Source organism: Sceloporus occidentalis, unplaced genomic scaffold (genome assembly GCF_023333645.1).
Source record: "Sceloporus occidentalis isolate IW3139 unplaced genomic scaffold, rSceOcc1.0.p SCAF_7, whole genome shotgun sequence".
Classification (NCBI taxonomy): domain Eukaryota; kingdom Metazoa; phylum Chordata; class Lepidosauria; order Squamata; family Phrynosomatidae; genus Sceloporus; species Sceloporus occidentalis.
The window spans coordinates 78,012,023-78,027,376 of record NW_028316987.1 but is presented as its reverse complement, the minus strand read 5'-3'; the positions used below and the strand labels follow the sequence as shown (position 1 = coordinate 78,027,376).

The following is a 15,354-nucleotide window of genomic DNA, read 5'->3' as shown; positions in this document are numbered from 1 at the left end:
TGAATAAAATACATAAAGGGTCATGGTGGTTTTCCACTTAATTCTGTTCCCCACCCAAAATGATAGGTAAATTGAATATGACAGACAACATTGGGAAAAACTGGCAAAAAGGACTTTGGAGAATAATGCTTTACATGATTACAGCCGCAAGAATTGTATATGCTCAAAAATGGAATTCTAAAAAATCACCACAGATTGAGGAATGGATAATCAAATTAGCAGGCATGATGGAAATAGAGAGACTTACGTACTGCCTTACAGAGAAGATAGATAAGGAATGGGAGCCAGTTTTAACATTATGGAAGCAAAATGGATAAGCTTAAAAGGAATAGTATGAAGAGAGTCTAATAGATAGATGGTTGAAATAGGAAAGAAAGTATAGAGAGAAACAAAGAGAAAATGATGAAAATCAAAATATATAAGCAACAATACAACAAGTGGGTTAGAATCAAGAAAAAGGACACTTAAGTAGAGAGAACAAGAGAAAATGTTAAAATATTTGGAAGAACAAAATGTTAGGGGGAAAGTACTGGCAAGACTTGATGGGAAGTAAACATAAGCTACACTTAAGATGTAAATAATGTAAAACATTATTTTACTGTAATGGCTATTGATGTATTTGTTTGTGTATATACCAATTAAAAAGTATTTTTAAAAAAACTGTCCCCATCCTATTCAGTGTGAAAATAGAAGTTGGAAAAAGTCTGTTAAGTTTATTTTAGCTTTCCTTGCTGTAATGTGATTCCTTTCTTTCCAGGGGAGAAAACCTTAAGGGGAAAAGAAACAAAATAGTAGTAGAAGGTATCAATGATTGTTCAGAGAGAAAAAACACAGAAAGCCATGCTGTGTGGATTAAAATGTGCTGAGGTAAGAAGATGACCAAAGCTAGAACTCTTCTCCTTTGCAGGCAGCCCTTTTATAAAGTGTACAGACCTGTCAAAGAAGAGGGATAATAGAGTTCCCAGCTGGACTTCTTCAGCTCACTGTGACCTATGACTTTTTTCTCAGTGAACAGGTGATACCAAGCAAACAAGAGCATTAAGGTCCTGCTGTTCCAGGCTAAACCAACAGTTCAGCAGATCCATTGGTAAAACCTTATTTTATTTCACGGAGCTGCAGTTCTAACTGATTACACTTAGTGTAATTTCTCCCCACTGCTGCCTCCCAGTTCTTAGGAAAGGAAAACAAGTCATTCTGAGTAGCAAAAGAGAAAATTTTCAGACTGATGAAACATATCAGGTCAATATGAACTGTTCTTTTAATTATCACCATTTAAAAATGGCTTTAAAAATGCTATTACAGTCAGCCCTCTATATCCATGGATTTTTATCCACAGATTCAAGCATGTATGGTTTCAAAATATTTCAAAATATATAAATTCCAAAAAGCGAATCTTGAGTTTTCCATTTTATATAGGGGACACAATTTTATTATGCCACTGTATTTAACAGGACTCGAGCATCCATAGATTTTGGTATCCACAGGGAGGCCCTTGAACCAAATTCCAGCAGATACTAAGTGCCCATTGTAGTCAAAGGTTATGGGCTAAAAACAAATCTCCCCTACAACAATGAATCCTTTCCACTGATATCTGTGTTTATATGTCAAATGTTTGCTACATTTATGGCAAATCTGTATAGATTTAATGGGATTCTGTGCTTCTCTAATTTCAGTTATGGTAAGCTCATGTCCTCCAACATTTCAGAGATGAAAACTCAGACATGTGTGGCCAAGCAACATTAGAGTGCTGTCATGATGGCAAAAGTTGTTAATGAGGAAGAAGACTTCAGTTAGATGAGACTGCAGCAGTTTGCTTTTGTTAAAATCTGCAGGGAAGAGCATGATCCCACTTCCTCCAGTCCTCTCCCCCCTCTGAATTAACCGAGTGCAACCTTCTTGCAGCAACCAAAGTAAGCTAAGCACAAAGAGGGAAAGAGAGAGGCTAGAGAAAGGTATGATGGCAGAGGATTAATTGGGACTGTCCCTGCAAAACAGGATAGTTGGATTTTCTTATCTAGGTTTTCTTGGGGAGAAGGAAAGGCAACATATATATGGGTGGCTAAATTAGAGTATGTTTAAGTGCTGAATTACACAAATTGCAGTGTATTTGGGTGAGTTTAGGGGCCTTTTCACACTACAATACGTTATGATTCCACTCTAACTGCCATAGCTGCATCCTATGGAATCCTGAGACTTGTAATTTGGTGAGACACTAAAGCCTGAGATTTCTGAATGACCCTCCCTGAATTGCAAACCCCAGGATTCCACAGGATGCAGCAATGACTGTTAAAGTGAAATTACAATGCTACAATTGGGTAGTCCAAAGGGGTCCATAGAAAATAGTGCTGCGGCAGATAAATTGATCCTTCAAAGTTAAATCTGTTCCTTGGCTAGTTCATCTCCAGATACTCTTAGTTGGTGGAAATAAGTTCAGGTTTGTTGTTGTTTTTTCATTTGGTGCCGGAGAACTGATTGAGGCCATTTGGTTTAAGAAAGGTCAACTGACCCTAGATTATTTCAACCCCAAGCTGATAAGTGGAAGCAGGGCATCAGGGCAAACCAGTCAAGATAATCATTTCTGGAAGCATGGATAAGAACACCTTGGGAGGAATGTGTCACTTTGAAAGTTGGGAAGGAAAATAGAGTAATGGGGAGAAATTATGAAGTAGAGTATAAATACAGAAGTAATTTCCATATTTGTATATATGTGAATTAGTAAGCTTGGATGACCCACCAAGATCAATTAAATAAGGAACTGAAAAAGTGACCCCCAAATTTCACAGCTTTCTTGGCTATGGAATAAAATACCATGTTCCAATATTGATATCAAGTCTATCTGTCACAACATCTATAGTTTGCCCATGTGAACAGTTGTGAATTCTGTCTCATCTTTGCAAAAATCTAATGTCCAATTAATCCTTGCTGGGAATGAAGTCTTAAGTCTTAAAAAGCTCAGGGTCACCGGTTTGTAGCTTTCGCCTGGTAAAGATCAGTGAAATTTCAGTATCTCAAATCTCTGACAAAAGATGCCTTATGTGGTCAGGTCCAAAGAATAATACATACCTAGAGCAGGTGAGTGGGCAGGCAGGCCAGTAACACAGAGAGGTTGCCCAGGTACCTCCTAAGTTAAAAAATGCCCACACTAGAAGTGTGTCACTTATCTCAAAGATATATAGGAGGCATTTGCCATGGGATTTGTTTTATGGCACCATAGGGTTACTGAGGAAATTCTGGACCATAATGCTCATGTTCCAGCTTTAACTGCATGCAGTTGCTTTTTGCTATCCTGGTGCATAAGGTGCTGAGAATTGGTGCCAGGCATGATTTGATTTATTATTATTATTATTATTATTATTATTATTATTATTATGGTACTTAAAAGCAAATTAGTATTAAAGGAATACTGAGTATATCTTCAAGTAGTTCCTCTCACTGCCTTCTTTTGCACAAGTCCACAAAAGCAACATATAGTTACAACTGTATGCAGCCTGAAGCACTTTACCCATCTTTGTATGGAAAGATTTTTCTGGACTCACAAATCTTCCAGTAGATGCTGCAAATGGAGAGACGAAAGGCTAGAATAATCAACACTGACATAATCACAGGATGCTTGGTTGAACATGAGGGATGACTAGGCAGTGGCTACAAGCATCGCTACAAGGATAATGTGCCTGGATAGTCAATTTGGATGAAGAATTCTTTCCACATCAGAAATTAAATGGTAGAAAATTGTGTCTAAATGCCCAGCCCGTGATTCCCCGATTGTCAATGTATTTAGATTTAAAATGATGGGTATCCCCCTGATTCTAGTTGACTTGGATCTCAGTGCCAATTTCAGTGTGACTCTTGTCTGCATGGAGAAGGTCCACTGGACAAAACTACTTTAAAGAACTGAATCAGAAACAAAGGTGAGGGGGAAGGAAAGAAAATATTGGAAAGGGCATTTGCAATAAAAAGTTCAGACATCAATCAGTATGAACGATATGAAGACAGAAACTCCAAACAGTTTCCAATAAGACATATGAGAAAGCTATGCTTTCCGAAATGGAAAAACTATCCCTTCTTAGGTCCACATAAATAAAATGAGTTCCAGTGTAGGTCTTAAGCTCCAGAAGAGAAATGCAAAAATAGAGAAATACAGAAGTAGACCTAAATGAACTATCAAATAGAAGCAAGCACATGTGCAAATAAATGCCTGTACTTTCTACAGTTGTATGGTTCTTTCTATAATTGGCATATAACAGAGGCAAAGTCAGCTTTAGTGTATAGCAGAAACAAGGCCTTCTTGGTGGATGGACCTTTGGAATTCCCTCCCTAGAGAAATATGCATGACTTTAACAAAACATGCCTTTAAAAGAACCTGCAATACTTTACTATTTCAACCTATGTCTGATTGATATGCTGATTTCTCAATGCTGCTTTTTCATTTGCCATCACCCACTGATATGTTTTACATAGAAAGCATCATCAATATGACTTTGTCTAAAGCTGATGAAGTTCTTTATTGTACCACATCCAAAGAAGTTTGGTTATTGGGTGATATAAAATCACGGTCAATAATGAAATAAACGGTGTCACTTTTCATTAGAAGTTTGGGAAAATGTTCTTTGTGATCTTATTACACATAAATTCTGAAGTGCTTCTGCCATGGTCCAGGCCTCCGAAGGAGAGAAGATCTGCTGGACTTTCCCCCTTCCCCACTGCCATTCCCTTCTCCTTTTGTGTCTTGTCTCTTTAGATTGTAAGCCTGAGGGCAGGGAAATGGCTAATTAATAATTTGTAAGCTGTTCTGACAGCCTTTTGGCTGAAGAGTGGGGTATAAATAATAATAATAATAATAATAATAATTAGAATCTGAAAAGTCAGTTAGGCCCCATTCCCACTGGGCTATAAAGTGGTGAATCTTGCTGCGAGTCTGGCTCAGATCGAATGCCCAAGTCGTATTCGAATCACGTCCATCATTCCCATTACAAAAGGGAGCAAACTTTTTCTTGACCCATCTTTTTGTTCCCATTGATATTTCTCAGTTGTATTTTGACGTGGACTTTTTTGTTCCCCATTCCCATTGCCTGTCTTGAACAATTTTTTTAAGCTGTCAATCAAGCGCTTAGGTGATTAGACGTCACAACGATGTCAGTTGCTTTGATGCATTTTGACACGGGCTATTTTTGTGCCCTGTTCCCACTTGCGTCTTTCAAACCTGTTTTTCTGGGGGCGGGGGGGTTAGCGGTCAATGGATTACTGAAGCGCCTGAGTGCTTGGGCGGCTAGGTGTCACTGTGATTGGAAGAGGGAAAGAAGAAGAGGAGGAGGAAGAAGAAGAAGAAGAAGGGAAGAAGAAGAGGAGGCTGGCTTGGTGGCTAGAGAATTTGAGGAGACAGACTGGCCATGCAAACCCACTGGGAGACCTTGGGCAAGACACACTCTCGCAGCCTTGCAGGGGAAGGTAAAGGCAACCCCCCTCCTGAAGAAACTATGCCAAGGGAACTTTGCAGGGTCGGTATAAGTCCGAAAGGAGTGGAAGGCACACCACCACCACCACAATAGAAGAAGAAGAGGAGGAGGAGGAAGAAGAGGGAAGGAAGAAGAGGAGGATGAAGAGGAGGAGCAGGAGGAAAAGAAATAAGAAGGGCCCAGCCAGCCAGCAACAAACTCCAACTCTCAGGACTCAGGGCAGGGGAGTGCACACACACCAGAAAGAGAGAGGCTTCATCTACACTCTTGCCACCTCTTTCACTTTTTCTGGCTCTAGGCAATGGAATTCTGGGAGTTGGAGTATGTTGTCAGGCCCAGAGTGAAAGAGGAGGAGGAAGAAGAGGAGAAAGAAGAAGAGGAAGAAGAGGAGAGGAGGAGGAAGGAGGAGCAAGAGGGGAGTAAGAAGAGGAGAAGGAGGAAGAATAAAAGGGGATCCAGTTCAGATCCAAAGGTCTTCCCGTGTGTGTGTGTGCGTGCCCAGTCCCACACCAACCTCCAACTCCCAGGAGGGGCAGGGGAGCACACAGTGGTGCGTGCGCCAGAGAGAGAGAGAGAGAGAGATTACACTGGAGAAATCACCCAGTGTGGCACTTCTTTTAAGCATCCTGGCTCAAGGCTATGGCATTCTGGGAGTTGGAGTTTGTTGTGGGCTCAACTCCCAGAATTCCATAGCCTAGAACCAGGAAAGAGTGAAAGCAATGCCAAACCAGGTGATTTCTCCAGTGTAGATACAGCCTAAGTCTCTCTGTCTCCCTCTCTTTGGGGCCCCTTTGCCCCAGCCTAGCTATGGGCCTGCTACACACGCAATCACTTCCCACACCACAGAGGAAAGGCTACACAAATGGGAAAATGGCACCGGGAATGCCAGGAAAGAGAACAAAGTGGGTGACACCCCCAGACCAGCCCCTTTAACATTGGCCCTCCCATCCCAAAATACCCAAATCGGACACCCAACATTCCCATTAATTTACCCCAGATCGGACACAGTCCCTGGCAAAAGAACTGCTGGAAAAGTGGTGTCAGGATAAGTCGGGTTATCCACCGCTGATCTGGGTTTTCGCTAGAGAAATTGATCAAAGTAGGATCGAATGCGAATTCAAATGGGAACGATTTTCCTTAAACAAGGATCGAACGTGAGTTCAAATGGGAATGATGTTCCTATAATCCGTTTCTTGATTTGCTTTATAACCCAGTGGGAATGGGGCCTTAGGCATCTTTTCAATAAATAATGGAGGTAGAGAATCTGTTTTCCTTTACCAGAATGACTATCATGAGCTACTGTACTCTGGTAAATAGACCAGTAGCTTTTGATGTGAAATGCTGGAACACTACTTTTCCCTGACATCCTTCAATAACACTATGAGTTAAGCTCAAAGCCAGGCACACTGATTTCCCTTCTAGCCTAGTCAAGCTCTTACTCCTCTGGCCCAAACCCAAAAGAGTCTGTTTTCTAAGGAAGCTCTCATTTACAAAAAACTGCTCTGCAGTTCCAAATTAGTGAATGCATGGAACATAACTCAACAATACCATTTTCCTAAAGATGCTTATTAAGGCTTTAAAGATACTTAAAATTAAAAAACAAAGTTTTGCAAATGAACTAGAAAGCAAAGTCACACAAGACCCATGTTTTTCCTAGATATGTAATCCCAATCCTTTTTAAAAGGGGCAACATACTTTTCTGGCAGTTCCCCATAAATATTTTCCACAAAAGTTCATTTTTCCACATGAGCAGACTCTGGCTATGTGGGTGTATGTGTGTGAATTTTAAATTAACTCTTGATATGGAAGTTAGAAAATTCTTGGCACTATTATGTGGAGTTAAAGTGACATCAGCTTGACTTTCTATACTGAAACGTAACCACATTTCTTTGTTCTGAACACATTGGCTTCAGGGCTGCATCTTTCCTGCAGCCCTTACCATATATAGGATATGAATTTAAACTGGCCATCTGTATTCAGAATAAACTTGACTTCCTGGCTACAAAGATGGGAAATGCTAAAGTATGATTTCTCTTAGCACAAAGAATAATTGCTCTCTGCATTAAGGATATGTCAATCTGTTGGCTTCACAATTATTGCTGCCCAGTCCTGAGCTTCAGTACACTCTGCATCTTTTTCAACTATGGGTCTCTTCAAACTATTAAAACCAGAATGAAAAACAATTTAAAGCTAGCTAATGTATTATTTTATCAGCTTTTATGGACTGCAGATGCTTCATCAGATGCATAACATTTTATCCTGAGTTACAGTTGTGTATATGAGTTATAGTTATGTATATACATACAGAGGATGGTTGTAAACATTTCAGAGGAAAATGAAACACAGATATGGACAGTGATAATTAACAGTGGCCACTGACAAAACTGCTTTTGTGAAGCTTTAAATGCCGTGGCTCAATACTACAGAATTCTGGGATTTGTAGTTTGGTTGGGCATCAGAGCTCTCTGTCAAAAGCTAAATATATCATAAAACTACACATTTTCCATAGAATTGAGCCAGGGCAGTTAAAGGGGTGTCCAGAGCTTGAAGAGCTGGAATATATATTGGACTTGGCAAAATTATTGGATTTTGCATGAGTAATTGTATTTATATACTTATATATGGTTAGTAGATATCTTTAATGTTCATCACAAGGTGCTGGTGCAAATATAATACAAATAGTATCCTTACTGTTTGCAGCACATTGTACTTAGTTATCCATAGTGTTTGGATACTTTGTTATTCTCTCCCCTTTTGGTTTTGACAGCTGAATTTAGTTGTCATTGAGCTGGGCCGCATCTACACTGCAGAATTAATGCAGTTGGATATTGCTTTTGTTGTTATGGAATTCTGGGATTAGTAGTTCTGTGAGATATTTAGCCTTCCCAGGATTCCATAGGATGAAGCCATGACAATTAAAGTGGTGTCAAAATGCATTATTTCTGCAGTATGGCAGCAGCCAGAGTCACAACCTAAGTCCTATTTATTTAAAAGGGAATCAGATACAACTAACTTGAACCCAATATTACAACTAATAACTTCATTCAAATTATACACATGTGAACTGGTCTTCATGCAATGTAAGGACTACTCCAGTTACTACATAGGATAAAACAAGTTTAGGAAAACTCTATTTTAGATCTTAGATGTATCAGCAAGCAAGCAAGTGAAGATATCCTACTTACCACTTCTTGATTTTAAAAGGTGCTAGTTAGTTATTATGTTACCAATTAAATGTAAAATAAAATAGAAATGAGGATTGGGCATATGAAAACCTAATTCAGTAATATGGAGTAACTGTGCTGGTCATTCAAAGACATTAAAAAAAACCTGGGCTACTCAGGGTCTCCAGCACTGAAGTGATACAGAGTTCACTGTTCAGACTTAAAGTACAAGATATTGTTCACCAGAACTATTCACAAGCAGTAACCAAATGACATGCAATGACATACAGGAGAACAGTCCAAAACACTATCAAGACTAGTTGAATGTGTAGAAACATTCACAATTTTCTAGCAACAAAATAATGAACGTAAGACTTTATCTACACTGCAGGTAGAGAGGTTTCATAGTACCCTAATCACCTTCACCTTGGCTCCATCAGGTTCAATCTTGGGATGTATAGCTTAGCAAGGTACTTAGAATTTTCCATTCTAGTGCTGTAGTTTGGAGGAATATAGGCGCACCTAGAAAGTTATAAAAAGATACGTTCCTAACAAAATGGTAAGGGTTCCTTTTTGGAAAGTTGGTTGGATGTTTGACTTGCGTTAGACTGCACACTGGAACTATCATCTAGAAAAGCCACATAATGCTGAGAAATGAACATTAAGCAAACAGCATTGATTATTTGTAGGATTGTACCAAACATCCATTTAAAATATACCATAAATTAAGTCAACAATACTGACCACTAAGAACTCTCCTTTACAACCACGTGGTATGTGGCAATTACACCAATAATGTTAGTTCCATCTGGTAGAAGTACAGTATTTTCTCAGCATTAAATAATGTGATTTGAGTGGTGGGATTATGCAATGTCTGCAACAAAAATGCTGTATTTCAAAGAGAGATTTCGGGAGAGGAGGGGAATAATATCTATATTTATTGAGGAGGAAGAGACAAGAGCCCCCACAAATGACCTTTTTTTAAAAAAAAAAATCCACAACAATGAAATGTCATATACAGTGGACACCATTTGGATTAATTCACCTATAGAGGGTCGCTGAGGACAGGACAGCTATGGTAAAGCCTTCTTGAAAAGTTGACAAGCAATTACTTTGTCTTCTGTACATACTGTAGTTTAAAACTGTCACTGGTTTCTAGTCATAGGGGGGGGAAATGGTTCAGGATTTCCCTCTCAGGATCTGTACAACACAGGAAAAAGAAAGAGGGAGCAGGTACTGTTTGCACAGTTGAATAGACGTATAGAGTTCTTTTTAAACGGTATTTGTAACACAGCTTTGTTATTTGCATTTCAATATAAAAGAGGTTTTTCATCAGAAATGAACCCTCACTGTGCCTTTGAAAGCAACTCAGCAGACAGAGAGGTGCTTAATTATCCGGCAGCGTTGCATTAAAGAAATACTCCAGAACACAGGGCTGTTTTGTTACTATAACAGCATTAAGCTGTACACTGTAAACACAGCTAGTGTGATCAAGTCAGGCATAGCTTCAGCTGCTGGCACAGAGGGATTACACCAGCGGTAGGCAGACTTGGAGAGTGGCTACACTCCATATCCGCTCCCCCTGAAAGAAAAACATCAGACTGTGGTGGAGCATTAAACTATCTCAGCCAAGGCAACATCCAGTTTCACCACTGTCCTGAGCTTCACTGTTTCCTAAACACAGACACACATCCTTTATCTCCACGTGTCACAAATGTGCTGTTATGACACTGTCCATTCAGTATCCTGTCATTGTTTCACTAAGGTTAGGTGTACAGAAATAGGCATAACATCAGTTGAACAGTTCAAAGTCCTGAACACTGTGCCAGAACTGCTGTTCAAAATATTAGCAAACATTTTTATGGCCACTTCCACTCATTAGATAGATAGATAGAGAGAGAAAGAGAGAGAGAGAGAAAATCTTTACCTCAAAATCAAACAGGGAGACACCTTGCTTTCCTCTCATGGATCAGAAGAAGCAGGATAAACCCCACACCAGGATAGATTCGTCTGCTGAGAGTTCTTTCAATCCCACTTCAGCTAGCGGCTCTAAGTTTGCACTCTGAATAGAGGCTGTGTTATTTTAACCGCAGGATTTCTAGTCATGGGGGGAGGAGAGATGGATTAGGTACGTTTGCAATCTAATGCTTTGCGTTCACTGCATGAGAAGAGATCAGCCTGGAGCTTGCTGGAAAGAAGAACTTTTTTGTGTGTGTCAAGAGATACATTTCATGAGACCCTGCAAGCCAATTATGCCTAAACTAACATGCTAAAGAACTGTAAAATTCCAGAGGAATAAGATAACGTGTGTGTGTTCTTTCCCAAACAAAAGGCATGTGTGGAATTTCTTGCTAGAGACTGACCCAAGGAAAGCTGAACAGATATACTCCATGTGGGCCAACCTGTATATAAAGACCAAGATGTGCATGTAACAAGAGCATCTCCAACATCTGTCCATTTGAAGTATTACATTTGGAGCATGTTCACAAAACAGTTTCTTGAATTTTCAGCTCAGTGCAGAAATGCATAAGCGAGAGCACTAATTCAAAATTTTCTTATTTTCATACTAATAACAGCTAAATTGTAGGTGTCTACTGATGGGTAGCTGGGCATTTGATCCAGGTAGAATTTGATGCCCAGATGAGGTCTCAGTATTCTTATAGCCCTAGTGTAAAGAAAGACCCAATGGCTGGGCATGGGAAGAAAGCCAAAACCAGATTAGAAGAAGAAATACTTTACTGTCAGAAAGATTGTCCAAGTTATCATTTTCACATACAATAGGTACACAAGTAGCTCTTGGCAAGAGATGAGTGAGAATTTCACTTGGTTCCCTTTTTTATACAAATTTTGTAAAAATGGCAAATGTATTCATGAATCTAATGGAAAGAAATTGGGATTTTTAAAACACTGAATGCAAGTGAATAAAAAAACCCAGACAGGCCTAGGGTCTTGAGTGCTCATCCTTAAAAAGCTGGGCCCTGAATATCTATGTAATCAAATCTATACTGTACAACTGCAAATTGAAATAGCAACTTCTTTTTTTTCTGGCAGAGCACTCATCTTTAGGTCAAACTACATGCTACATTAAACACAAAGCATTCAGTTAAACGGCACTTTCTATTCTTGAGTAAGTGTGTAAGACCGCAGCCAGATTGGGACTTGTGCATGTAGGTACAGAAGGCTTAAATGTGCTTTTGATCTGAATGTTTTCCCATTCTCAGTTTGGGGGGGGGGGCAGCAGGGGTCCTCACCCTATATATACTTTATGGGGGAACTTTTACACCAGACAGCAATGAGGCCTAAATCTTTCCCATTCACACTGGTCCCCAAACCAGTCAAGGGTAAGGTTTAAACCTTCCCCATTCATACTAGTCCCAATCTGGATTGGGGCTATACATGCGTACTGACTCTTTTTTTAAAGGAAAAAAAGACATGATGCTTGGCTCAAAGCAGTTGTTTAATGTAGCATATAGTTTGTTCCTTTAACAACTACATGTGGAGGCAGGTACAATTTTATTTTCTCCATGGTGGGAATAGCTGTGTTTACTAATTTGACCAGTACATGTGGTTAAGAATTTTATTCAGTTTTGACTATACTTTCTAAAATTCACAAATTTCTTCATAAATTCAAAGAGAAAGAATTTGGGATTTTAAAAAAATTGAACATTGGAGAAAACACAATTGATGAATCTGTTCATTTTCAAAAATGTTTAATTTTTAGTTTACCATTAGTATAATATAATTAGTGAGAGCCAGTGTGGTGTAGTGGTTTACGTGTTTGACTAGGACATGGGAGTTCAGGGTTCAAATCCCCATTTAGCCATGGAAATCTACTGGGTAACTTTCAGCAGTCACACTCTCTCAGATGAAAGCAAGGGCAAACTGCCTCTAACAAGTTCTGGCAAGAAAACCCCATGACAGGGCAGCCTTAGGGTTGCCACAAGTTAAAAATGACTGGAAGGCAGACAACAACAACACTATAATTATAACAGAGTAGGCCCTCTATACCTGTGGATTCCTTATCTATGGATTCAATCACCACTGGCTTGGAAATATTTTAAAATACATATAAATTCCAAAAAGCAAATCTTGATTTTGCCATTTTATAAAAGGGATACCATTTCACTGTGCCACTGTATTTAATGGGATTTGAGCATCCACAGATTTTGGTATCCATGGGGGAGGGGGTCCAAATCTATGAACCCCCAGTGGCTACTAATGGCCCACTATATAACCACAATAATTTTAGTGATAATGATGATGATGGGATTTTGACAGTTTCACCCCTATTCTTGACAATAACAAGTGATTTATTATGAAGAGAGTTTGTCTTTCTGTTTAATTATTGAATGTTGTGTCTCCTAAGAAATCTCAGTAAGAAATGGTACATTACACAGAGAGAGGTCTCCACCCATGGTGGACATGTTGCCGAATGATAATGTGTTGTGTTAGCCACTTATTTTCCCACTACATTTTTAATATTTAATTAAACTGAAGTGACTATTTATGGTTATGTTTGGTCAATGGGAAGGTAGTCTACCCTGAATGTACAAGCAAATTCAGTGGTTGCTTGGGGAAGCAACATTTGTACAGGTGAAATAATGTATGTGTCACTCAGCTCATAATCCAACAGATCCTAGGACACACCTCTCCCATTATACACTGCAGCCGCTGCCAATGGCAAACTTTCCTTTACTGAGGCTAAAAAATGTCCCTCAACAACTTACTTAATTTGCTGCATTTATGTAATAAACAGCCAAAAATTCACTAGTCCAATTTCTCTGAACTGGAGAATCTACACAAATTGGATCCCAACTAGATGGCATAGATAGTTACTTGCTTGTTCCATGTAAGGCATGCAGTCAAACAAATGGATGGACAGAAGGATTATGAGGTATTTTTCCGGAAAATGCCGATTTTCCATCTGTCATTACATCATCACAGGCTATATTTCAGGATAGAAAAACGAGAAAATGTTTGCATCCACACCCAGAAAATTTAGTGAAAAATGCAAAAATTTATTCATAACTCAGATGATGTTATTTGGCCAGAACAGACATGTTATCAAGGCCATAGTCAGCCAAAGCTAGACCCTAGAAAGAAAAACAAAAGAAAAGAAAAGAGGCATAAGACTTACATCAGTTTGTGCCCCAATCACATCCATCAATCCTTTCAGAATGATGCTCCAAGAAATAAAGTAAAGTAAATACTAGAACTCCCAAGTAGGTTGCTGAGTCACAATTCTAACTTTCAGTAGAGGTAAATAGAGAAGAACCTCAGCCAAGCAAGGTACCAGAAGACAAAAGACCAGCAGGCAATCCCCAGTAGACAATCATCTAATGCAAAACCAACCTGATTTTCCTAGAAAGCTTAATTATATCACATGTCCTGCAGGTAATCATACTGCAACTGGTCAACAAGGAACAGGTGGGACTGAAGCATTAGAAGAGAACAGGGCCAGGAAAGCCCAGAAATCACACTACTGTAACTTGTTCATCTGTTGTGTAAATTTTAATAACAACAAAATTAAAATGCACCCACATTTTTTAAGATTCCACATTTTTGTTGCCAGAATGTAGGCACGGGATCTGGCTTGCAAGAACAGGGAAGCTATTAACATGTCATAACATAGGCATGTGTGCTACAAATAATTACAGACATAATCAAAAGCAAAGATAAGATCATGCTGGAAAAACTGGTTTGGAACATCAGTATTAGATCCTAGGCTTATGATGATATATGCCTCTGATATTATCATATTTCCCAGAGTGAGAGCATTGTGCTTCCATACACACCTCAGTAGAAATTGTTAAAAATCACTATAATTAATAGTCATTTAAAAAAAATGTCCCTCTTTGAAAATGAAGCACATGAAATTAATACAGAAGTCTGTGGGGAGGAAATACAACCACACTGAAAACTCAAATCAGTTCTAATCCATCCTTTGAAGCAAAAGCACCCGGGTTTAGTTCCATTTACAGCAAAACCCAGATCTATAAATAACCAAGTAATATGAAAACCACTTGCAGAGAGGCATAATTTCACCCACCCTACAAATGAAGGCATCTCTTTACTGACAAGCAGTGTACAGATGCAAGAATGCTCCACCACCAGGGTCAAGAGCAAAGGATAGCAAATCCAGCTGAAACCACAAGGGGGATTTATGGAGGCTGAATGGACTGTAATTACCTACCCTGGAACTGGGCCAGCATGTCAAGACTAATACTCTTACTCTGGTGAAAATGACATGGTGGAGAAGAGCCAATCCTCAGCTAACACCAGCCTCATATATACAGCTTTTTTGTGACTCCAAACAGCACACTCCAATTAAGGGCAGGGCCCAAATCTGTTTAATGATATATCACAGTCTTAGGCATTTCCACCCAAAGCATCAGTTTGCCCTGTTCCACCACCTAGTGGCAAGAGGAACTTGGTTGAATGTTCTTTTCATGGACAAAGCAGCATTACCAGCTCATTACAATCGGAGTGTGAAAGCAAGCTAATGTGAAATGTTGGGGTTCTATAATGAAAGGTCCTGTTTAAACCAGAGGAAACATATTATTATCCCCTCTGTTGTAAGCCGCCCGGATTCCCAGTGATTGGGCAGCATATAAATAAATCCTATTATTATTATTATTATTATTATTATTATTATTATTATTATTATTATATCCAGGGGTAGCTATGTTGGCCATATAGCAAAGTACAATAACATCCAAAATAGACAAACAGTGGTA

General features: G+C 39.2%; 1 protein-coding gene across 3 annotated transcripts in view; it reads right to left on the bottom strand.

The window, feature by feature from the left end:
* Positions 1–15,354, bottom strand: part of LOC149310003 (junctional cadherin 5-associated protein-like) — an 85,018-nt gene that overhangs the window by 62,546 nt on the left and 7,118 nt on the right. The window contains exon 1 of one of the 3 annotated variants that reach the window (XM_089533447.1): positions 10,545–10,652. The exons of the other annotated variants lie outside the window; for them this stretch is intronic. The gene's annotated coding sequence lies outside the window, so the exon portion shown is untranslated. Of the gene's footprint in view, positions 1–10,544; positions 10,653–15,354 lie in introns of those variants that run through there. 3 annotated transcript variants of the gene reach the window in all.